This window comes from Rattus rattus, chromosome 11 (assembly GCF_011064425.1).
Source record: "Rattus rattus isolate New Zealand chromosome 11, Rrattus_CSIRO_v1, whole genome shotgun sequence".
Classification (NCBI taxonomy): Eukaryota; Metazoa; Chordata; class Mammalia; order Rodentia; family Muridae; genus Rattus; species Rattus rattus.
Genome location: NC_046164.1, coordinates 47,502,140 through 47,511,368, shown reverse-complemented (window position 1 = coordinate 47,511,368; position 9,229 = coordinate 47,502,140). Strand labels below are relative to the sequence as shown.

At 37.1% G+C, this 9,229-nt stretch overlaps 1 pseudogene; it reads right to left on the bottom strand.

The window, feature by feature from the left end:
- Positions 1-6,642: 6,642 nt before the first annotated feature.
- On the bottom strand, positions 6,643-8,681 carry LOC116911988 (annotated as a pseudogene).
- Between the last annotated feature and the right edge of the window lie 548 nt (positions 8,682-9,229).

The window sequence follows — 9,229 nt, the reverse complement described above, 5'->3', positions numbered from 1 at the left end:
GGTGGGGAAAAAAAAAACTTTAACTCCTTATCCTGTAGTGAGTTGTGCTGTGCCTGTAATTAGCTTTTATTGCAATATACAAAAAATCTCTCATTTTACTAGAGTTATATGTTGGAACACTGTCAAACTTAATTTGTGCAGGTATCCCCATAGTAGCTATAACTCCCAATAAATGTGTAATAATATAATCAGCCCTTTCAGAACTTAAGCAGCTGCCCATTGAAATCGTGAATTTGTTTCTATATTATGGTATTTAATTTTCCACACTCTACAAAACTGAACACATCCATTTTGCAAATTTTATTGCTCTGAGTACCTTTTGGGTTAATGTAGATAATGGATGTTGGTTATACAAAGACCAAGTAGGACATTTTTTTATAGTTTTCTTGGTTTCTTGCCAAGGAAGAGAAAAATCCCTTTGTAACACTTTGCTGTTAACATATTATTTTTATGAAAATCTGAAGCTTCTAGCTCTTAGCTTATTAATAGCGATCAATTTCATCTTTTCCTTGTACTAGAGAGCCATGTGGAATCTGAAATGTTCTATATACAAGAGATTCTCTCTATTTCTGATCACTTTTTTCAGTTGAATAAATAGGAATGTTAATTCTGAATCAACTGAAAGAAGTTCAGAAGTTTCAATATGCAAAACAACTGATTCTGAATGCCGAGAGTCTGTAACTGTATTAAGAGAGTCAGGAAAATCACTTAATGCCATAAAAATGGCATACAGCTCTAATTTTTTAATGGCTCTAAACAATTTTCCCTATTTTTCCTGACTTGTGACCTTATTTCCTGATTTATTTGCACAGCTATAGAATGCAGGGGCTCCAAATATTGGTCCCCTTTAGTATATGAGGAAGAAGCCAATTAGTTCTTTTTATACACTAAAGTCTTTTGCTTTGGAGATATTTGTTGTTAATCTCTCCCCAAAATTTTACTTCAATCTCTTTGGCAGTGTTCATTTTCTTTTCATAATGAGGCAATTTCAGCATTAGTAAAGGGGACTAAAAATCTCTGCTGAGTGTTTTCCTGCTAATTGATAGAGCCTCATTTTTCCTTTCAAAATCAATCCAGAAATCTTTTCTACATAGGTCTTTATTTTTTTTTTTTTAAAAAAAATACGGTTAGTTTATAAAAACAAAAACCAAAGAAACAACAACAAAAAACATGCTGCTATATTATATATCTAACTAATATATTATGTCTAATGTGAATCGACCCTTAGGATATCATACTTATAACAGTAAGTTTAGATTGAGGAAATTATTTTCAGATTACTTCTTACTTCTGTTTTACAAAATATTGACACAAGGCAAGACTATTTCACATTCCTTGTGGTAAGGCTTTCTGTTTACCACAATGATATCTGTTTATTGAACAACTATTATCGTAAGTCAATAAAGAATGAAGAATGTAATAAAGAAGGCAATGGGATTCTAGGTTGAAAAGGTTTGAGTAAATTACTTGGGACTTGGGCTGAATTCTTTGACATCTGTTAACATTCTCCATTTTCCTGATTTCTTTTTTATAACAAACACAGTGGAATCCTATGGACAAGTAGATTCTTTAATGGGTTGAGTTGCTCCTGTACCAGCTGTTCTAGTACTTGTATTTTTCTTTGGTCATAGACTATTGATCCACTCGAAGTTTATCAGTTGGCCATTTTTAAGGTCAGGTGTTTGGTACCTTGGAAATCCTCACCTATTTGGTCCTGCTTATGGAAAACCTGGTCAGTCTTTAAGTGTTCTTGACAATTACACTGAATATTTTTCTCAGAAGTATTCTTTATTTCACAGTTTGTTTCTGATATTGGAGGTATGTAAATTTCTGTTTTCCATTGCTTCAAAAAATCATTTTCCCATAAATTCATGGCTATGTCAGCCACATATGACTTTACTTTTCTGATTTGTCCTTCTGGACCTATACACTGGACACATTTTGCACTTCGCTTTATCTGATACAAAGTTTTATTTTCTAGGAGCTGAATATTTACCTCCTGAAAAGGCCAATATGGATGCCAAAATTTTGGTAAAATTATTACATCTGTTCCTGTGTCTACTAAATCTTCAACTCCAATGCTATTTATTTGTAATTTTAGCTTTAGTCTCTGATCATTTATAGCACTTTGCCAAAAATATTTGTTTTCTGCTTCCTCCTAATTTTTTTAATCTTCTGAAGCTGTTCTGATTTTAATTATATTGAGAGAAGTGTTGTTTATAATTAAATCTTTTAATTGTTCTATGGCTGAAATTCTCTGACTCTGACAGGGAATGATTGAATTGAATTTGATATCAACAAAAGCATGTGGGAGGGCTCTTTGGGTATTTCCAAATGGAAAGGTTATCATGCCTATCCTTTGTTGATCTACATTTGTCAGTACAATACCAGACTTTGCCACAGCTTCTGAATACTACAGAAGACTGACACCTTCTTTATGGATTCTTCTAGAAGAAAAATCATTGTTTCTAGAAACACCTTGCCTATTATCCCTTTACAAATGATCTTGCTTACCACAATTAAGACATTTGACATTTTGATTTTTCTTAAGACTTTTAGAAATCATTTCTCCTATCAGATTGGCATCATAAATATGAGATCCAGGATCATCTGAATCTTTAATCCATTCCTCTATTGGCTGATCTTGCCTTTAAAGCTCTAATTACCCTTTTGCATTCTGAATTAGCATTTTCAAAAGACAAAGATTCAATCAATATTTTTCTGACTTCTGAATCTGATATTGTTCTATTCACATCTAAAGTCAATCTTAGCAAAAAAAAATTAATGATGACTTATTTGGAAACTTGTATAATTTTAGTAAATGATTCAGACCAGTTTACTGATTCATGAACCTTATCCAAGGTATTTAAAGCTCATAAACAACATAGGGACTAGACATGGTTGTTGAACTCAAGCTACGTTTGTATCATCATATTGATCTTCACCTAGCAATTGATCTTGGAAAATATCAATGTTACTACCCTGATTTTGTTGTTCTGTGGCCCTAGCTTCCTCTTTTCAGCATGTTTTCCACTGTAATTGAGGACCAGCTTCTAATATTGCTTTTGCCAAATGTTTTCAGTCTTGAGGGACAATTATGTTCTGAGTTGTCCATGAGTTTAATATATACTTCACATACGGTGAATGATAACTGTCATAAACAACTGCTTTCTTAAATCTTCTCAATTTTAATATATCTGCAGGATTATATCAGTGAGTCTTCATGGACATGACCTAGGTCCTCTGAATATATGCTATGGTTGTTTAGCTTGGCGATCTTGTGGGACTTCTAACAATAGGAACAGGGTCTGTCTCTAATGATTTTCCCTGATTTTCGGGAACCCTTTCCTCCTAATTCATTGCCTTGTTCATCCTTCATATCAGGTCTGTGCCTAGTCTTATTCTAACTTGTTATGCCATGTTTAGTTGGTATCCCTGGGAGACCCTCTCCTTTCTAAAGGGAAAAGGAAGAGAATTGGATTTTTGGGAAGAGAGGAGATAGATTGTGGTAGGAGATGAGAAAGGAGTGGAAACTGCATTATATGGCAAATAATGAGAGAAGAAAAATAGATATCCTTAAAAAAAACAACACTGTATTCCTGATGTTTATTTTCAGCAATAGTATATTGATTAAGACAGTATGTAAATAAGGAAAAGTAAAATATTCAAATAGAATATATATCCATAATCTGATGGCAGTTATTTGTCAACAATTCTTCATGGTTTAGCTCTTTATGAAGCCTCTTGTTAAGTAATGTATTACACTGTACACAGACCCCCTTCTGACTCACCACTAAAGATGTATAAATGAATGCTTTGGATTGTTTTTACTTGGTGAATATATCATTTAAAAAACTAAAATACTACAAAACATTTTATCTGTAGTAGCCAGAAGCTAAAAACAACCCGAATGCCTCACAATGAAAGAATGGATGCAGAAAATATGGTTCTTTTTAAGAATGAGGATATCATTAGTTTTGCAGGCAAATGGATAGAACTAGAAAATATCATCCTGAGTGAGGTAACTCAAACCCAAAAGACATGCCTTATATGGACTCACTAATAAGTAGATATTAGCCAAAAACGTACAGAATGCAATCCACAGAATTCAAGAAGGTTAACAAGCTGAAGGGCCCAAGTACAGATGCTTCAATCCCATGTGGGAGGGAGAAAAAAGCAATCACAGGAGACAGAGGGATAGAAGGACCTGGGTGGGAGAAGGGAGGGGGAAGCAAAAGGAGTACATAACCATGTATGGGGAGGAGGGACAGAGGAGAGAAGCCCTGAGGCCCAAATATAATGAGTGGAAACAGGCAACTTTGGGAGGTAGCAGGTAGAGGAGCCCTCTAGCATATACCAGAGGCCTGGGGGTAAGAGATTCTAAGTAGTCAAAGGGAGGGAACTTTGAAGAAATTCCCAACAGTAAGGAGAGGGAACTTGTAGTGTCTACCTTCAGTAGAAAGACAGGGCATCGAGTGGAGGGATGGGGTTGCCATCTCACTGTCAAAAACTCTGACCCAGAATTGTTCCTGTCTAAAAGAACTGCAAGGACAAAACTGGGGAAGAGCCTGAGGGAAAGCAGGTCCATTGACAAGCACACCTTAGGATCCATCTCAAGAGGAGGCTCCAAGACCTGACACTATTACTGATGCTATGGTGTGCTTACAGACAGGAGCCTACCATAGCTGCCCTCTGAGAGAAGCCCAACAACCTGACTGGGACAGATGCAGATACTTACACCCAACCAATGGAGAGAAGTTGGTGACCACTGTGTTTGAATTAGGGAAAGGCTGGAAGAAGCTGAGGAGGGTGGCCCCATAGGAAACCCAACAGTCTCAACTAACCCGGACACCTGAGATCTCTCATACACTGAGCTACCAACACTCATACAGCAGAGGACTGCCTGGTTTGGCTTCACTGAGAAGTATGTCTAACCCATGAGGGCCCAGGGAGGTAGGGTAGCATGGCGATATCCTTTTGAAGACTGGGTTAGAGACTGTTCTGTGATATCTTGAGACAGAAATGTGTCTGCTTTCTACCTTGCCCTAAGAACTTGCCTGAAGCTAAATTTAAGAGTAAAGGACTAATTTATTTGATAGTTAAAATTAACTTAATATTGAATCTGTAAAATGATTATTACTAATTACTTCTGTGAAGGTCTTCAATGAAATGGAGGAAATGAGAGAGAAAGAGGACACTGAAAAGGTTAATGTTATAATCAAGACTTATATTTAAAGAGATAAGTAGTTTAAATAGAGGCTTGATTTGAAGTGAGATAAACTGAAAGGGTTCCTCAGGTCAAGAACTTTTCCAGAAAGGAAAAAAGTTTTTTTGTGAAAAAAACAGATTTTTTTTTCTTTTCTGGAAGGCAGCTTTAATGAAAAGCTGATGCAAAATGTTTACTGGTGGGAAGGTCCATCTCATATTGAGAATCAACCTTGACAGTGTCATTTACAGGATTATGACTTTAGAGTCATTAAGGATACATGAATAAAAGAGTTGTGGAATCTTCTTCTGCAGTTTCTCAGACAGACAGAATGCCAACATAGAATGAGCAGCGGGATAGTCCCTGCAAGATGACCTTGGTAGGTCACTTCCTAGACTTATGAAATTTAATTTCATGTTGCAGTGAGGAGCACAAGATGTTAGAGATATTGCTCATAATCCTGAACATTGGGGACCAATAGAATTACTGTTCTAGGAATTTTAGGAATGTGGGTATGTTGGAGAAGGCATTTCCCTGGAGTTGGGGTTTGAGAGAATAAAAGATTAGCTCTATTTTTCTTCACCATCTCCCTTTCTGACATCCATCACAGTGCTTACAGTTCAATCTCTTGAGTTCTTACTTGGAAACTTCATGAACAGGGTCTTCACAATATGCGTAGCTCTCAACACTATAATCATAACTTTCTTTTAGCATTTGTATTAAGTTTTACTTACAGATTTCAACTGCTTTTCAATTTCAAATTCCCCAAATCATCCACATTCTTTAAAAACAAACAAACATACAAAACACGTAGTGAGATGTTTTACAGATCTTGACCAATCCTTTATATTCTTGTCTGTATTAATGTCATTTCTACTTCTGTGATCAGATGTCATAAGCAAGGCAACGTAACCTAAGAAAAATATTTATTTGAGCTCAGGCTTGCAAAAGGGTATCTATGATGGTACAGTAGAGGCAATAGACAACAGGATGGTTGCTGGAGCAGCTGAGTGCTCACACTGCTGTTGGGGTCCAGGAATCACCACACAACCACTGAGACATTGATCTCCGGTAAGTAGGGATAGTTTATTGAGCACATATCCTGGCACTGATTGATCAGAGACAAAGGTCAGACTAGGAACCTGAGACTGATTCTGTTTCCTAGGGGTAGCCTATAAAGGCAAAAGCCACAAATGGTCATAGCAATGGTAAAAGCTCATACACATGTTCAGGAAATGCTACAGGATGTTTTTTGTGACTGGTAAGATTCTCTGTGGGTTTCTCGGTATGAGTCCAAACCTCTTACAAAGTACCTTCAAACACAAGTTATAGCCCCAAGTCTGGAAAGCTCTCTACAGGAACTCTGCAAATAATGGCTCAAAAGACCTGAGGACCAGATCCCCTTGTGCCCTGCAGTTGGAAGAATTTGTTGGAGCTTAGGTGGTTTTCCTCTTCTTGGCAGGTGGTCACTCAAAAACATCTCGTACCCCTGCGACCTTTTAAAAAAAGGAATTTTGTGTTCTGGGCACTCTCTTGGCTCCATGCAGATTCAAAGGTAGTGGTATCTTGATCCACAAGGTGGGTGTACTTGGGCGACCACACCATCCAAAATTTTTGACCTGCATGGCTTTTGGAATAATGGTTTTGTTGAAATGGTCCTCAAGAGTAGGTGCATTAAAATCTCTTGTAGATTTCTTCATCCTCATCCCTGAAGAAGGCACCTCGGCAGTAATACTTTTGTAAATACTTGTATTTGCTTTGTTGATAATGACTTTGCCATTTGCCCAAAGTTCAGCCTGCCTTTCTTCCTCAGCCAGGTTTCTCATGAGTTCAATTTCTGCTTTCTCCTTTTCAAGCGCTTCTCAGTCCTCTCACCGGCTTGATTCTTTTGAGTTCTCCGACTGTTCATGCCTCGTACTCCTCCTCTTTATTTTCATGATCAGTATTGAGTGCATCCAGGGCACAAGGGACCACTTGTTCTCCTCTAGCTCTTTCTTGGTCTCTTCTTCTACAATCTTGAGGGTGTACTTTCGCTGCTCCTCAGCCATGCGTTTTGCTTCCTGTTCCATTTCCTTCTGTCTCAGTGTCTCAGCTTCTCATTCTTGAACTGTCACACTATCCTTTTTTTGAATGAAGACAGACTTAAGTCGAGACTCCATTTCATCTTCACTATCTGTGTACTCCTCATACTTGGATTCTGACTCTGACTCCTCTCCAGAGCGTCCTTCATCTTCCACCTCTGTGACTTCTATCTCTTATTTCCCCCCAGCCCCCGCTGTCTGCTGCATCATTCCATGGCGCCGCTCTATTCCTTCAACGTCGATTTCTTCATCTTCCTCACTGTTACCTTCTCATTCCATGCGCCAAGCATCTCCTTCTACTTCTGAGTCACTTTCTCCAACTACTTCAGGTTCCACTATTTTTCTGTGTCGAGCCAACCTCTCTTCTATATTTTCACTAATGCGGTTCTGTAAATGCCAAAGCCTGAGTCCACTGAATGAATCCTCTTCCTGTTCCTCAAGCTCTGATTCTGTGGAATGTGGGAACCAAGCAGACAAAACTATCTCAGAAATGATCAAGTGACTGGGACTTCCCGATAAGCTTGAGGCCTGGGAGTTTCACAAGAATTTGCTGAGTAAACACCCTATTCAGGGAGTGTTCTAACAACAGTAAGAGGGGGACACTCCACCCCACACCCATTCTGCTTACCAGAGATGTCTCCCCACCAAGGGCCTCCAATGAATCCAAAGGACAATAGGCAGCCACCAATGAATTCAAAAGATAATAAGCCCTGCCAATGAGAAATAAACAACTCAGTTAGACACATTATTTCTAAACATGTCTGCTTCCTTCTACCGACTGACCATACCATGCAAATATTTGCCAGAATACCTAGTAAACATTTCTCAGATTAACTTTATCACTTATTTAATCATTAAACACTCTTTATTACTAATACCTAGATATCTTGTTTTAATCATTAGTGACTTTCCATCGGCATTCTATGATGTCTAAGTTTGAGAATAAGTTTATAAAAATGTCACTACATTTTTTAAAAGACAAAAACTGTCATTTTAGAAATCTACTTTCAATTATTGTTAAACATCTCTTAAATCATCCAAAGCTATACCTTAATGATGGATGGTATTATATAATATCGTTATTTTACTATTATATTTTTTGGTAATTTATAACTGACTATTTTTGCTATCTATTCAGATTACTGTCTTTCCATTCTGGACTGGTAGTTCTACCATTGCCTACTTATTCTATTAGTTTACATTTCTTTAAATTTTTTGCTATTTTAATCAGTTTAGACTAAGTTTTCATTCCAAATTAAACTTTCACTGGGCAAGTCATTAAGCCATCTTGTCATTCATTTACCCACAAAAGCCTCTGTCTTCACAAATACCACCTTTATCATTCTCTGAGTATCTTCATCGATCCAAATTAAACTGAGATGTGCAGTCTCCATTTCCAATGACAGAATCCAATCCTTTGAGAGAATGAGTGTGCTTTGTCTTTTAATATGTAGTTCCTCATTATGAATTCCTTTGGGAAACTTCTTTTTAACAGGGTATATTTTACAGATTTAACTCTGCAGAAGGTAACCTTTTCAACAGTGCATTAGCACAAATATATAAAAAGCAGTTTTAAAAGTACTTTCAACTTTGAAGTAAGTTAAAATAAGTATATATGTTGTTATGTGTGCTATATAAAAATGTACAAATGAGAATTTATTATGTCATGTGACTGTCAAGGCATTCATGATCATGTTAAAACATGACAGAGACAGAGTTGCTGTGGTACCTCTAAAACCAAAAGCAGCTGTTGTTTCAAAGAAGTAAAATGAAACTGGGTTATATGGTCACAGCAGCAGTCCTTGTGCTTGGGAGGTGAGGGATGTCAGAGAGTTCTGGCCAGTCTAGGACAGATAATGAGCTGCTGGCCGAGCTAGCCTAAAAAGATTTCCCTAAAAATATAATAATGGCAACAAGAAGATCTTAACACACAAAATATCTA